Below are 15405 nucleotides of genomic sequence, written 5' to 3' on the forward strand. Positions count from 1 at the left end.
CGCGGAGCCGAAGGAGGGGTCACGAACTCTGACCCCCCCAAATACACAAACCCAGAAAGCTCCCTGCCCCCACTTTTCTTTACCCTCCCCCCTTCAGCTTTCTCCAAGCCGTCTGTTTCCGGAGGGCCCCCAGCAGCCGCTGCCGCGGGACTGTCCGCTCTACGCCCGGCGCGGGACGTAGCGCGCGGAGAAGGGCCGGTAAGAAGTGCCGAGTGAGGAGAAAAGCGGCCGCGGCTGCGCCCGGGACGGGGGACCGGGGTGTCCCTTCATCCCAACTGCCAACGGACGCGCCTCCAGGGCCCCCGAGCCTGCGGGCTCTGGGCGGCAGGGCCCGCCCGTCTGGCAGTGCCGCGCGGCGGCTCGGGTTGGGCTGGGAGAGCAGTGGGGCCGAGGCCGTCGCCGCGGGGCCGGGAGCCCGGAGAGGGGCTGGGGCGGCGGGCGCGGGAGGGAGGCCGCGAGCCTCGGCGCGCCCTGCAGCCTCTCCCGCGGCGCCTCTGACCTTTCACCTCCAGGAAAAGCTTCCGTCTCGGCGCCGCCGCCGCTTCCCCCGCCCCGTGGGCGCCCCGAGGCTCGGCGCTGGCGGACGCGGGAGAGGCCGGCCCCCGCCTCCAGGAGCGGCGAGCCGAGGCCCCCTCCCCGAGGGCCTCCTGCTAACTCATGCTGACACAGGAGGGACGGAGCACCCCGCAACCTTCGCGGCAGATGGGGCGAGGCCGGCCGCCGCCTGGGGACCTGTATCTTTTGAGGAAAAAAGTGGCCCGGGCCGGGGTCCTGCCTGCGCGGGGCACGTCCCGGCTTCCAGGAGCTCTTTTGTTCGGAAACCCTGCCCCCAGCCCCTGCGGAGAGCGTCCTGTGCGGTACACACGTTGCCAGGTTGTCTCATAACCTTCACGAAGTAGGTCAGCCGGTTTAAGAGAAAATAACTGGAAGGGAAAAGCAAAGAAAGACTCGAAAGGGAGCCCTTTGGGGTTTTGTGCCGCCGGAAGTTGTAAATAGACTTTCGACTTTGAGGTTTTAAAACAGTGTCTGCTGTGTGGGTGGTGGGTTGATGCACTTTGATTGTTTTTAGATTTTGCTGATATATCCAGTTGGTAGATCTAAAATATATTCTTATTTATTTCTTATAAAGAAGTGGGTGGCATGAAGTGTAACTAATTTCATCATTCTTTGTAGGGGCATTTCAGCCTTCTTTTGGGAAGAGTTTTGAGGGAGACACAAATCAAAGGCCACAAACATTCCCAAAATATCTCTCTTGTCTGTCACGCAGAGTATAATTCCCACCCTTGCGGAATAGAAAAGACAAAAAAGCAACATACAATAAGTAATTAATAGTATCAGTATAATTCTTTGCCTTTTTTGAGTCATAGGACCCTCTGCAACCTCTTGAAATCTTTTATGGAAAAATGCACCTTTATGTAAAATTTTGCATACAATATCAGAAGTTAACAGAAGTTTGTTCGTGAATCCTAGTTAACCATCTTAGTACACATAGTAAATGCTGGACCTTGCTAGAAAGATTGGATTAAAAGAAAAATTAGGGGGCCGGTCCAGTGGCATAGCGGTTAAGTTCCAGCCCGGCGTTCGCAGGTTTGATCCTGGGCACAGACCTGGCACCACTGATCCAGCCACACTGTGGCGGCATCCCACGTACAAAATAGAAGAAGATGGGCACCGATGTTAGCTCAGGGCCAGTCTTCCTCACAAAAAAGAAAATTTGAAATGTGTCTTAAAGGTCAGGTGGAATTTACATAAGGGAGGAGGAGCTTTGAATGGTATATCGGGGAATAAAGAACACCTCAGTTTGACCTGAGGAGAAGTCCCTCTTGGAACTGAGAGGAGATAAAATGGGAAAATGAGGAAGTCAAACTATAAAGGAGCTCTCCTTTCTGTCCACAGTGCCAGGCAGATTATAGAGGCTGAATAAATACTGAAAAAATACCAAAAGGAGGACTGAAACTTTATTCTTTAGCCATTAAGGAGACGCTGATGGTTCTGAAGCAGGAGACTAAGCATGTGTTGTCCGTTCAGTAAGCGTCCTGAGATCTGGCTACTTTTGAAAGCTGCTGACAAAAAGATGGGTTTTCCCTCCTTGGGACTTGGAATATACACCGAGATGGTTCTTGCCTTCTAGGGACTTTGCATATACACAAAGTTGCATATATTAAATAAACATTTAGGAAACTCAGTGCTGGCAGTAGCTGAAATTTTACCCCAAGGATTCTTGAAGGCCTTGGACTGGCCACAGGAGGTTTTATGAACTCCTTGAAATTCAGCATATACCATCATTTGTAGTGTGAATGAATGTGAACTTGTGTTTTCTGGTAAGGGAAACTTTAAGTTCCATCAGATTTTCAAAAAGATGTTTGACCCACTCTCCACTGAAAAAAAAAAAGAATCATTGTTTTATATCATATTTTCAAACATTTTGACTACACCTCACAGAAAGAAATACATTTGCTGCATGACTCAGCACACTCATACACACAGATTAAATTGAAATAAAGTCTTCAAAAGACTGTTCTTGGGCCACCCTGGTGGCACAGCGGTTAAGTTTGTAGTTTCTGCTTCGGTGGCCCAGGATTCACCGGTTCGGATCCCAGGTGTGGAGCTATGCACTGCTTGGCACGCCATGCTGTGGTAGGCATCCCACATATAAAGTAGAAGAAGGTGGGCACAGATGTTAGCTCAGGGCCAGTCTTCCTCAGCAAAAAGGAAGATTGATGGCAGATATTAGCTCAGGGCTAATCTTCCTCAAAAAAAAAAGTGTTCTTACCCTCACTGTACCCGATGCACTATTTTCTGTTTTCCCTTTTTTAAAAAAAAATCTGACCTAAATTAGTTTCCCCATCCATAAGTGGCTCACAACACAAAGTTTACAAAATACTACTTTGGTTGACGACAGCCTACATTCAGTTGATGGGACTGTGACTGGTGGGGAAAGGGTTGAGGGGAGAGCGCATGTTGGGAAAAGAACATGAACTGTATGTAATGTTATCAAAGGGCACAGTCTTAAAATTTTGAATCTGAATGAAAGAAGGATGGCACCATTGACACTACAAATTTTTCTTTTCTATGGGGTAGATATGTAAAATTGAGATTAAGGTAAATGTGAAAAAAATCAGGGCCAAAAATGTAGGACTGTGTGTCTTTTGTATCTTAATTAGCTCTAGAGTAGTAAAGGCAGTGTCCTCGAGCTTTTTGCTTTGTCCTTTAGGCTAGTAAAAATACTTATCCTTCAGTGCCCAACTCAGATGTCTCTTCTGTAAGGTGTTCCCAGACCCTTCTTCTCCAGTGTAGTGGTTCTTCTGGGATCCTCTTGTTCATTTATTGAGTACTTTTTGTTCATTCAGCTAGCTTTCAAGGACTGCCTCGTAGCTGTAAGAGACTGTTAGCCATTGCTTTAGATATTTTCACTTACATTGAATTTTTACAACAACATTTTGAGGTAGATTTTATTGAATCCATTTCATTTATTAGGAGACTCAGCTCAGATTAAGTGACTGACATAAAGTCATGCATAAAAATGGAATTGGAGCCCTGATGGATTGATTTAAGGTCCAAGACACTCTACTACCTGTATAAGCTCCCTCCCTCTGTTTCTCTATGTATTAGTCCATCTTAGTTTGCTTCATAACATTTAGTACATGGTAATTTAAAAAAATTTGTTTTCTCACTAAAACATAAGTTCGTAGGGCAGAGATCTTTTCTGTCTTGTTCAGTGTCAAGTCCCAGAGTCTCACAGTGCCTCATAGAATGTTTCAGTAAATACTTACTTGAGTTAAGATAGGGGTATGAGGCACTAACAATATAGGTTCACTGAAAAATTTAGTTCATTGAGGAACTACACACTTCTTTTCCTTAGAAGTCTGTTATTGGAGATGGTGATTTACTCAAATAAGGGCAGGGTGCTTCAGAAGATAAATGGCACAAGATAACAGTAGACTACAGATGAAGGAATGCTTGCTTTTCTGATTGCAATAATAGATACCCATTTAAAAAGCATAAAGAAGAAAATAAGTGGCCCATAAATCTCCACCTAGAAAAGTCACCATTAACATTTGAAAATGTTTATTTTTAGTCCTTTGGTGTTTTGCATAGTTAAAATTGCAAATAAATTGCAAATAAAATTTTGTTTCTTGATCTTTTTATTTAGTTTGTCGTAAGCATTTTTTCTTCATCATTAAACGTTTTTCTTATGCATGATTTTAACGCGAATTTTTCTTTGCACAATTCTTTGTCCTTTTTCTTTACTAAAATGTCACCTCAGTAAGGCCATCTCTGACCTCTTATTAAACATTGCAACCCTCCCAACCCCCCAACATTTTCTGTTACTAGTGCCTGTTCTGTTTTCCTCCATTTCTCTTTTCACCATTTGGTGATATTTTATATTTTATTTATTGTCTGTTTCATCCCACCAAAATGTAAACTTCACAAGGGAAAATTTGTTTTAATACTCCCTACTGTATTGCTAACACTTAGAAAAATGCCTGACCCTTGGTAAACACTCAACAAGTATTTGTTGAATGAAAGAAGAATGTTGAATGAATTATTGGGTTAATGAGTATGAACTTTTTTTCTTTTTTGGAATTACCAGCATTATAATAGGTATTCTTTGGAAACTATCTGCAGTCTTTAGCATGGCTGACGGGTGGTGTAGGTCTGTGCCCGGGATCCAAACCTGTGAATTCCGGCCACCAAAGCAGAGCATGCGGAACTTAATTGCTATGCCACAGGGCCAGCCCCTCAGTATGAACATTTTTAAGGCTCTTGATAGACATTGGCAAATTGCTTTTCTAGGAAGGTTATAACAGTTCATTTAATCTTCCATCAACAATATGTAAGTAATGCCTGTTTTGTCTCATTTTTGGAGTTAAATTTAGTCTTGGAAAACAAGCATATATTGGTCTAGTGATTTTGTAGCATTCATGGTAGAGAGAACATATACAGGAAGAGTTTTGATGTTGGAGAATATAAGCAGCCATGTTCAGAGGACTACAACATTAGTAGTACCCTTGAGATCTGTGTATAGTGTTATAGCTGGTATGCATAAATATACAAGATACTTAGTTTTATGCTCATTTGCCTATTTTTAGAATAGTGTACTGCCTTTGTAAAGAATAATGATTCCTTTTAAATTTCATTTTATTTAGAAAACATTCAAGACTGTGTATCTCTTTTCCCTGTTACTGAATCTACCCTTGTAAGCCTCATTTTTTAGCTTCCCTTTAAAGCTGGCAATAAAATATGGACTGGTCACACAAAACTATTGTGATTCTTTTTGAACTCTGTCGGTAGTCCCTCTCCATCAAGAAGATTCTGTATATCAGTACATCAGAGTAACTGGTAATCCCTGATATCTTTTGTTTCATGAGAAAGTATAACAGCCTCTAGTCCTTAAGACTCCAGGACTCAAGTTTTTAACATTGAGGATTGCAGGGCTGCAATGCCCTCACTCCTTATGCCTTTTTACCAACTTAAAAAAACGAAAAAGGCTTTGGTGTGTTTGAAAAAAAATTCATCAATATTTTATTTTGTGAATTCTCTGGAAACTTTAGAGGTTATTTAAAACAACAGCTATAAAACTAACTTTGTCATTTACTAAACTACTCACAAATCAAGAAATTAGAAGGACCTCGATCTGGAAGTAGCCAAAAGTAGACCTCATGATAAAGTATTGTATAAGAATAAGATTTTTTTTTCCTCTCTTCTTTTTGGAATTTCTTCAACTGACAACAGAGCATTGAAGTCAATGCTGAATTAAATTTTTTGCATAGCTCAGTAGTCTTCAGTGGACTTCTGGTAGAAGAGTTCTGTCTATCAGTAGTAGTGGAAACAAGTTGAACTGGTTGCCTGGCTCATGATGATTGTATCAGTAACCCCGTCTATGCTGAGCCCCATCATTTGGTGAATAGGCTTTCCAGAAATGAAAGCTGCCGATCACATTAACCTTCCTTTTCCTCTTCCTGACCACCCCCTACAGTGATTAATCCAAGAGATGAGCACATAATCTGAACTGGGCCAATCAGAATCCATTACCAAGATTTTAAAATTGGAATTAGAGAAGACTACTTTTCCTTTCCTGGTGCCTTACTACAAAGTTGAATTTAAGAAGCCACATAGGGAGAAGCTGAAAGTAGAGAGGGACATTGGTGACAGCATCAGAAATCCTAGTTCTAGGATTTTTCCAAAGCTCAACTCTTCTGCAGTCCTAGCAGTGTATACTCCCCATTCCCCTTCCCCCTACACTTTTTATTCCTTAAACTAGCAGTAGTTGACATTTTTATCACAACCAAAGTGACTAATGCACTCTCGTAAATAATCTGCTTTCATGTCAAAAATCTATTTTATTCTCACTAATTTTCATCATTCCCCATTGCTTATTTTTTTCTATCAAAGTGAGTAATACTCTCCTCTGAAAATTTCTGAATTTTAGTCAAGCTTAATTAATTTGGATAAGATTTGTAATTAACTTAGTCTGCCTCTTTTTTATAAATGGTAAAAAAATTTATTTGAAATGAACAGGATTATGTGATGTATTTGAATTACTTCATGCATCTATTTACCTGTAAATGTTTATCATATTCCTGGATAGTTTAATGAGAGCAATAGGTAATGATGAAAATAGGATTATAGGTTTCATTTTGTATCACTGTGTCTATGCCTTCCTGGACTTGAGTCTTAAGATAATTTAATGAGCTGGCTTGACAGACACCCAACAGTTTATAAGTAGGGTATGATAAATACTGTGAGGTCACAATGGAAGATATGTTTGGTTGGAGAGGGGGTCAGAAGGGGAAAGGTTTTTAGTCTCCCTTTCTGATCAAATCTGTTTCCCAGATTCTGCTCATTTCTGTTTCGCTGAACACAGATTGAGATGTATGATCACTGAAGTAAATATTCTAAAAACTTCCCTTGAGCATTCTTCTATAAAACAACATGAAATAAGGGCTCTAGACTATTGCAGTAGTGCAGAGGGTTTATATAGAGAGAATTAGAAAATTAACATGTTGGATCAGAAGATGGAATCCACCAAATATATGTATTTGTATATTTTTCTGAGGATGGTGTGTAGCTTTAGTCAGATTCTCTAAGAAGTTTGTAACTCCAAAAAGGGTTAAGAATCCATTGCAGTTTCCTGCTCTTCTCTTCCTAAACAGAAGGAAAAAAAAATCTGAGTATTCCTGAATTCAGCACTCAAGAACAGTATTCCAAGAATATTAATGTTCAAATCCATTAGCATTGTGTTACCTATAGCATTGTTAATAACAGAGCACAGCATTAAACATGAATGTCTATGTGCATACATACATGTGCATCACTTATCGTACCCTCATACTTTTTGGTTTCTTTGGCTAAAATAATGATTTAGAATAGTTGTTAGCTCATATAATAGTACTGAGATTTGAATTCAAGCCTTCCTATTCATATACTGTTAAGTACTCAAGCAACATATAGAATAATTTATTTACCTAAGTTTTCATTACAAAGTAGCGTCTAGGATTCTAATGCACTGATAACACTGGTGTTGATTTTAGGATTTCTGCAAAAGATTCCTTTTCTTTAAGCTTTTTTATTTTAATTAATTTTTGTGGCAATACTTGTAATTAAAATTTAAAATGAACAAACACTTATTCATTGAAAAATAAGTCTCCAACTCATCCCTGTTCCCACATTTCCAGTTCTTCTCCCTGAAGATAGTCATTGTAACCATTTTCTTATGTGTTCTTCCAGGTAGGTTTTCCTCTCTCTGGTTAGCATTTTAAAGCTTTCTTTACATAGATCTTGCACATTTCTTATTAGATTTATGCCTAAGTGTTGTGGGCTGAATTGTTTCCCCCCAAAATTGACCTGTTGAACTCCTGACTCCCAGTACCTCAGAATGTAACTGTATTTGGAGGTAAGGCCTTAAAAAAGGTAATTGAGTGAAAATAAGGTCATTAGAGTGGGCCCTTATCCGATAAGAGTCTTGTCTCTATAAGAGATTACAAGACAGACACAAACAGAGGGAAGATGTGAAGATATAGAGAGAAGACAGCCATTTGAAGCCAAGGAGATACCGTGCCTTAGACTCCTAGCCTTCAGAATTGTGAAAAAAATTTTTGTTTAAACCACCTAGGCTGTGCTACTTTTTACATCAATAACAACCCAATACAGATTTTGGTACTGGGAAGTGAAGTGCTGCTATGACAAATACCTAAAAATTTGGAACTGAGAAATGGGTAGAGGCCGGAAGAGTTTTGAGATGCATGCTAGGAAAAGCCTAGATTACCTTGAAGAGATTGTTGGTAGAAATATGATGTCAAAGGTGATTCTGGTGAGAGTTGAGAAAGAAAAGAAGAGAGTTATTAAAGAAGCTTCTGTCGTCTGCGAGATACATATATCATCATGAATAGAATGTTGGTAGAAATATGAACATTAAAGGTGCTTCTTATGAAGTCTCGGGTGGAAATGAGTAACATTGGAAACTGGAGGAAAGGCAAACCTTGTTGTGAAGTGGCAAAGAACTTGACCATATTATGTTCTAGTGTTTTGTGGAAAGTAGAATTTGTAAGTGATCAGCTTAGATATTTATCTGGGGAAATTTCTAAGCAAAGTGTTGAAGACACAGCCTGGTTTATCCTTGCTGCTTATTGGTAAATGTGAGAGAAGAGAGGTAAGTCAAAGAAGGAATTGTTAAGAAAAATGGAACCAGAACTTGAAGATTTGGAAAATACTCAGCCTATCCATGTTGCCAAAAAAAAAAAAAAAAAACCCTGTTCTGGATAGACTACTTAGGGTGTGACTGGACAACCATTTGCTAAAGAGATTGTTGGCATGTGATTGGTGGATTCGATCAGCCATCTCAATAGAAGCCAGGAATAGAGATGGGGTTATCCATTAGAGGTGTGTAGAGGACTGCCTAGTCTTATGACTTGGACACCCATGAATCACATTGGACACAACAGGATTTTTGAGAGCTTCCTCCCAGCAGAAATGCTGCCACTTTGGACTGAAGAGGACAGAGAACGGATGAAATGAGAGAAGGCTGTTGGACTTGTGAGATTCTACTGGATGGGCCATAGAGCTATTCAGTTTTGAACATGTGTTGTGTTCAAGGAAAGGGTAGAATGGCCCCCTGGGGCACACAGGCCCAGGGAGTGGCGGTTTCTTCTTGGTTGATTCAAGAGAGCTTGAGGCCCCTGCTTTTCTTTTCTTTTTTTTTTTTTGAGGAAGATTAGCCCTGAGCTAACTGCTACCAATCCTCCTCTCTTTGCTGAGGAAGACTGGCCCTGTGCTAATATCTGTGCCCTTCTTCCTCTACTTTGTATGTGGGACGCCTACCACAGCATGGCATGCCAAGCAGTGCCATGTCCACAGCCAGGATCCAAACCGGTGAATCCCAGGCCACCAAAGCGGAACATCTGCACTTAACCGCTGCGCCACCAGGCCAGCCCCGATGGCCACTGCTTTTCAATCTAGTGAGAGATGGTTGGATGCTCAAGCTAAATATTCAATATTGCTTTCACAACTAATCCAAGCATTTACAAATTTATAAGTAGGGGCCAGCCTGGTGGCGCAGCGGTTAAGTGCACACATTCTGCGTCTTGGCGGCCCAGGGTTCACTGGTTCGGATCCTGGGTGCAGACATGGCACTGCTTGGCAAGCCATGCTGTGGTAGGCATCCCACATAAAAAGTAGAGGAAGATGGGCACGATGTTAGCTCAGGGCCAGGCTTCCTCAGCAAAAGGAAGAGGACTGGCAGTAGTTAGCTCAGGGCTAATCTTCCTCAAAAAGAAAAAAAAAATTTATAAGTAGAGAGACATCAGCATCATGGCGGAGTGAGCACTCTCCTTAGCCTCTCCCCCCAAAGATACAAGGAAAAAGGCCATTCATTTACCAACAGAGGGCATTCGCACAAGACAAAAGACGTCCAAGAGACCCACGCAGTCATACATCTGAAGATGAAGATGCTGGACCCCCCAGAGGAAGTGGAAGGAAGTAAAAGGAATCTCCTCTCCCTCCTGAATGGCACTAACCCCGGGACTTTGCATGGCTCTGAGAGGAGGGGGTGAGGGGCAGCCATCCGCAGGAACACCATCACTCTCCAAGTTCCCTCACAACCTGTGGGAAAGCCCCACACAAAGGTAACTAAGCTATTGCAGGAGTGTCTTCATCAAGCTAGCACCCTAGGAGAGCGGATAGCAAGGGCAGAGTGAGAAGGTCCCCCGGGATGGTGCAGACAAAAGAAAGCGCTCCTCCCCCAACCCAGCACTCCAGCTCAGCCAGTTGGCCAAAGCACCAGCACAGATAGAAAAGCAGCAGCTGTGAGCAATCAGTGGATCACAGTGGGCTCAGAATATATAGCTCTTGAACCCCACCCATTGGCAGTAGGTAGAAGCTGCAACCAGATAATATCATCATGCAAAGGCACAAATCTATGCCGTCAAACAGCCTGAAAAAATCTGTTAAATCTCCAGACCAGAAGGAAAATGACAAGCACCCAGAAATCAATCATGAAGACACAGAAATTTATCATCTAAATGACAGAGATGCAAAATAGGTATCATAAAAAGACTCAGCAAGTTACAAGAAATTACAGATAGTTCAATGGAATCAGGAACTTCTTCACAAAAGAGATAGAAACCATTAAGAAAAACCAATCAGAAATGTTGGAGATGAAAAACACAATGAATGAGATAAAGGAAAATCTGGACTCCATGAATAACAGAGTAAAATAGAGGACAGAAATATAGAAATGCTTCAGACGGAGAAAGAGAGAGAACCAAGACTAAAAAGAAATGAAGTTCTCTGAGAAATATCTGACTCAATTAGGAAATCCAACATAAGGATTATAGGTATTCCAGAGGGAGGAAGAGAAGAATGGAGCAGAAAACTTGTTCAGAGAAATAATAGCTGAGAACTTCCCAACACTGGGGAGGTAACTGGATACAATTGAAAGAAGCCAATAGATCTCCTAACTATGTCAATGTAAAAAGACCTTCTTCGAGGCATATAGTAGTAAAGCTGGCAAAAGTAAATAACAAAGAAAAAATATTAAGATCAGCAAGGCAGAAGAAAATGGCTTACAAAGGAACCCCTATTAGGCATTCCTCGGATTTCTCAGCAGAAACCTCACAGGCTAGAACATAGGGGAATGATATATTCAAAATTCTGAAAGACAAAAACTTGCAGCCAGGAATATGCTATCCAACGAAAATATCCTTCAGATATGATGGAGAAATAAAAACGTTCCCAGATAAACAAATCTAAGGGAGTTCATTGCCACAAGACCCCTCTCCCAGAAGAAATGCTCAAGAAGGCCTCATACCTGGGACAAAAAAGAAAGAGGTTACAAAGCTTTGAGCAAGGACATAAATAGGTAGACAAGATCAGAAAATTGCAGCTTTCTATCAGAACAGGTTAGCTCACACTTAATTATAACATTAAAGATAAGGGGAAGGAAAACACCAAAAATAAATATAATCTCATCATTTTAACTACAAACCCACAACACAAGATGGAATAAGTTGTGACAATGATAACTTAAAAGGGGAAAAGGAAAGGGATGGAATTGGCTTAGTCTCAGGAAATCAGAGGCTTTCAGAAAATAGAATATATCATCTACAAGATGTTTTGTACAAACCTGGTAACCGCTAAACAAATAATCGGAAGAGTGACACATATGATAAAGAGAAAACTAAGAAGACTACCTAACTGAATTGGTAGTCCAAAATACACAGGATGAGAAACAAAGGAAACGCAGAAAGACTGGAAAACAAGCGATAAAATGGCAGCATTAAGCCTCCATGTATCAATAATCACTTTAAATGTAAATAGATTGAATTCTCCAATCAAAAGAGACAGAGTGGTGGGATGGATTGAACAACAAGACCCAACAATATTCTGCCTATAGGAAACACATATCGGCTCCAAAGACAAACACAGGCTCACAGTGAAGGGATAAAAAATGATACTCCAAGCAAATGGCAAACAGAAGAAATCAGGTGTTGTGATACTTATATCAGACAAAGCAGACTTCAAGATAGAACAGATAATGAGAGACAAAGAAGGGCAGTATATAATGATAAAAGGGACACTCCAACAAGAAGCCGTAACACTTATAAATATATGTGCACCCACCACAGGAGCACCAAAGTACATAAAGTAGCTATTAGCAAACCTAAAAGAAGATGTTAACAATAACACAATAATGGTTGGGGACCTTAACACCCCACTTACATCAATGGATGGATTATCCAGACAGAAAGTCAACAGGGAAATAATGCATTTAAACAAAACACTAGACTAGGCGGACTTAATAGATATATGTGGAATACTCCATCCAAAAACAGCAGATTACACATTCTTCTCAAGTGTGCATGGAACATTCTCAAGGATGGACCATATGTTTGGAAAGAAGGCAAGCCTCAATAGATTTAAGAAGATTGAAATCATATCAAGCATCTTTTCCAACCATAGTACTGTGAAACTAGAACTCAACTACAAGAAAAAAGCTGGGAAAGTGACAAAGATGTGGAGACTAAACAGCATGCTACTGAACAAGCAATGTATCATTGAAGAAATTAAAGGGGAAATCAAAAAATATCTGGAGACAAAATAAAAAAACACAACACCAACTCATATGGGATACAGCAAAAGTGGTCCTAAGAGGGAAATTCATGGCAATACAGGCCCACTTTAACAAACAAGAAAAATCTCAAATACGCAATCTTAAACTACATCTAACAGAAGTAGAAAAAGAACAAACAAAGCTCAAAGTCAGCAGGAGTGAAATAATAAAAATTAGCATAGAAATAAATGAAATTGAACCAAAAAAAAAGTACAGTAGAAAGGATCAATGAAACAAAGTGCTGGTTGTTTGAGAAGATAAACAAGATAGACAAACCTTTAGCCAGACTCACTAAGAAAAAAAGACAGAAGGCTCAAGTAAATAAACTCAGAAATGAAAGAGGAGAAATTGCACCAGATACCACAGAAATACAAAAGATTATAAGAGAATACTATGAAAAACTATAGGCCAATAAATTGGACAATCTAGAAGAAATGGATAAATTCTTAGACTCATACTACCTCCCAAAACTGAATCAAGAAGAAATAGAGAATCTGAATAGACCAATCACAAGTAAAGAGATTGAAACAGTAATCAAAACCTCCCAAAAAATAAAAGTTCAGGACCAGATGACTTTTCTGGAGAATTCTACAAAACATTCAAAGCAGATTTAATATCTATACTTCGCAAACCATTCCAAATAATTGGAGAAGATGGAACACTTCCTCACACATTCTACAAGGCCAACATCGCTCTGATACCAAAGCCAGATGAGGACAAAACAAAGAAGGAAAATTACAGGCCAATGTCACTGATAAACATAGATGCAAAAATCTTCAACAAAATATTGGCAAACCAAATACAGCAATATATTAAAAGGATCATACACGTAATCAAGTGGGATTTATACCAGGGATGCAGGTATGGTTCAGCATCCGCAAGTCAATCAATGTGATACACCCACATTAAAAAATGAGGAATAAAAACCACATGATCATCTCAATAGGTGCAAGGAAAGTATTTGACAAGATCCGACATCCATTTATGATAAAAACTCAATAAAATGGATATCGAAGGAAAGTACCTCAACATAATAAAGGCCATATATGACAAACCCCCAGCCAATATCACACTCAATGGGAAAAAACTGAAAGCCATCCCTCTGAGAATAAGAACAAGACAAGGGTGCCCACTCTTACTCCGCATAGTACTGGAGGTTTTGGCCAGAAGTTAGACAAGAAGGAGTAAAAAAAATTCAAATAGGCAATGAAGAAGTGAAACTCTCTGTTCGTGGATGACATAATTTTATATATCGAAAACCCTGAAGAATCCATCAGAAAACTGTTAGAAATAACCAACAAGAACAGTGAAGTTGCAGGGTACAAAATCAACTTACAAAAAGTGGTTATGTTTCTAGTCTCTAATGACGAACTAACAGAAAGATAAGAATACAATCCCATTTACAATTACGAGAAGAAGTGTAAAATATCTAGGTATGAATTCAACCAAGGAGGTGAAAGACCCATACAATAAAAACTATAAGATGTTACTGAAAGAACTCGATGGTGACAAAAGAAATGGTTAAATGACCATACTCCCTAAACCAATCTGCAGATTCAGTACAATCCCAATCAGAATCCCAGTGACATTCTTCTTGGAAATAGAACAGAGAATCCTAAAATTCGTATGGGACAACAAAAAATACCAAATAGCTAAAGCAAGCCTGAGAAAAAAGAACAAAGTCATAGGCATCGCAATCCCTGACTTCAAAATATACTACAAAGCTATAGTAATCAAAACAGCATGTTACTGGTATAAACACAGGCACACAGATCAATGGAACAAAATTGAAATCCCAGAAATAAAACCATACATCTATGGACAGCTAATCTTTAACAAAGGAGCTAAGAACATACAATGGAGAAAGGAAACTCTTCAATAAATGGTGTTGGGAAAACAGGACAGGCACATGCAAAAGAATGGAAGTATACCGTTATCTTTCGCCATACACAAAAATTAACTCAAAATGGGTCAAAGACTTGAAGGTAAGACCTGGAATCATAAAACTCCTAGCAGAAAATGCAGGCAGTACAGTCTTTGACATTGATCTTAGAAGGATCTTTTCAAATACATGTGTACTTGGACAAGGGAAAGAAAAGCAAAAATAAACAAGTGGGACTTCATCAAACTAAAGAGCTTCGACAAGGCAACAGAAACCAGGATCAGAAATAAAGGCAACCCACCAACTGTGAGAAAATATTTGCAAATCATATCTCTGACAAGGGGTAAATCTCCAAAATATATAAAGAACTCACAACTGAAAAACAAAGAAACAAACTGGATCAAAAAATGGGCAGATGATGTGAACAGACATTTTTCTGAAGAAGATATACAGATGGCCAATAGTACATGAAAAGATGTTCAACGTGACTAATATCGGGAATGCAAATCAAAACTACACTAAGATATTACCTTACACCTGTTTGAATGGCTATAATCACCAAGACAAAAATTAATTAATGTTTGAGAGGCTGTGGAGAAAAGGGAACCCTCATACACTGCTGGTGGGAATGAAACCTGGTGCAGCCACTATAGAAAACAGTATGGAGATTTCTCAAAAAATTAAAAATAGAAATACCATACTACCCAGCTATCCTACTACTGGGTATTTATGCGAAAAACTTGAAATCAGCAATTCAAAGAGACTTATGCACCTGTATGTTCATTGCAGCGTTATTCACAATAGCCAAGATGTGAAAGCAACCCAAATGCCCATCGACAGATGATTGGATAAAGAAGATGTGGTGTGTACACACACACACACACACACACACACACACACACACACACACACA

The 15405-nt window shown here is 40.0% G+C and overlaps 1 protein-coding gene across 5 annotated transcripts in view; it reads left to right on the forward strand.

The window, feature by feature from the left end:
* The window catches only part of NR2C1 (nuclear receptor subfamily 2 group C member 1), a 65116-nt gene continuing 49711 nt past the window's right edge, over window positions 1-15405 (forward strand). The window contains exon 1 of one of the 5 annotated variants that reach the window (XM_046646468.1): window positions 1-198. The gene's annotated coding sequence lies outside the window, so the exon portion shown is untranslated. Of the gene's footprint in view, window positions 199-415; window positions 900-15405 lie in introns of those variants that run through there. The other 4 variants (XM_046646473.1, XM_046646470.1, XM_046646469.1 and 1 more) reach the window with 4 other exon arrangements.

Source organism: Equus quagga, chromosome 19 (assembly GCF_021613505.1).
Source record: "Equus quagga isolate Etosha38 chromosome 19, UCLA_HA_Equagga_1.0, whole genome shotgun sequence".
Taxonomy (NCBI): domain Eukaryota; kingdom Metazoa; phylum Chordata; class Mammalia; order Perissodactyla; family Equidae; genus Equus; species Equus quagga.